We start from the raw sequence: 1,375 nt of genomic DNA, 5'->3' as shown, positions 1-1,375 counted from the left end.
TATACATATTTCAATATTGTAATCATAATGATTGTGCTTCACAATAGTGACCACTCCATGTCTATTTCTGATATTGTCATGTGTGTTTCAGAGAGTCCTTGAGCTAGAGGTGGCTGCAGTGGAGCACCAGTTCATCTTCATTGATGAGGTTGGGTTCAACCTCACAAAAAGACAAAAGAGGGGAAGGAATGTCATCAGCCAGCGTGCCATTGTTGAAGTCCCTGGCCAGCGCGGAGGGAACATCACAATGTGTGCAGCGATTACCCACCATGCTACCCTTGGCCCCTACAACACCACCCATCTGATCACATTCCTGGACACCCTACACAACACACTCATTCCACCAGATCAGGTAGATGGCCCAGAGCAGCTTACATTGTCCCAAATGACAATGTAGGTTTCCACAGGGCTGCTCTGGTTCACTGCACACCCACGCTTTTTAGTTGTTTATCTCCCTCCATATTCTCAATTCAAAACATTGCTTGTGATTGGACCAGACCAGACCGCAACAGAAGAGAGGATGCAGCATAGTTTGTTTTTAGGTTGGGTTTTTTTTTTTCTGTAATTGTGTACAGTAAATTCTTCTGTTTCGTATGTGCAACTTTGTGTTTGGGAATGGGATGTACATTATGGTGGGGGGTTTTTTTGGGGACAAAAAAAATATATTTTACCGTGTATTTGTGTGTTCTGAGTATAAAAATATTCTCAAATATTTTACAACACACTTATGTATGTACTGTCTGTAGTAAGTGTAATACTGAACAAAAAAAGGCTTAAGTCAGAACTGATGATGAATGGAGAAGAAGTGTTTTCCATTCATCATAGTGTTTTTACATTGAGCACATCAGTGTTCAACTGGTTCTTATGAATATCTATTCATGATTTGTGTGTCATTTGAAAACAATACCATTTTGAGAAGAAATAACATTGTTTTGAATGTAAAGTTTCATTTTGCAGGAGAATTGAGGGGTTTTGCCGTGTGTGTAGAGTTCTGAGAATATGAAGCATTATTTCAGAAAATGTGTGTAAATAATTGAGAAAAAACTGTAAATATTGTTCAGTCAATTAGCACACAGCTACCCAGGTGGAAACACAAACAGTCAAAATTGATAAAACACCAATCAGAAGCTTCAATAGACAGATAAAAGGGCCAGAGTCAGCAGGACGGAGGAAGAGGAGGTGGAGAACAAGAATCTCTGGCCTGTCCCAGACTAAAGACAGGACACTGGGGCAGAATAATTTTTTGGTGTTGTACAATACACTATAATGAATAAAAAAATGTGCAAATGTTTACATTTGTTATTTCTTTTGTTGCTTTCATCATGTGAAAAGGTTTTTTTAGGGGGAGAACCACAACCAACATAAGTAATAACCA

This window comes from Micropterus dolomieu, linkage group LG19 (genome assembly GCF_021292245.1).
Source record: "Micropterus dolomieu isolate WLL.071019.BEF.003 ecotype Adirondacks linkage group LG19, ASM2129224v1, whole genome shotgun sequence".
In the NCBI taxonomy this organism is placed as follows: domain Eukaryota; kingdom Metazoa; phylum Chordata; class Actinopteri; order Centrarchiformes; family Centrarchidae; genus Micropterus; species Micropterus dolomieu.
This window is presented reverse-complemented; position numbering follows the sequence as displayed.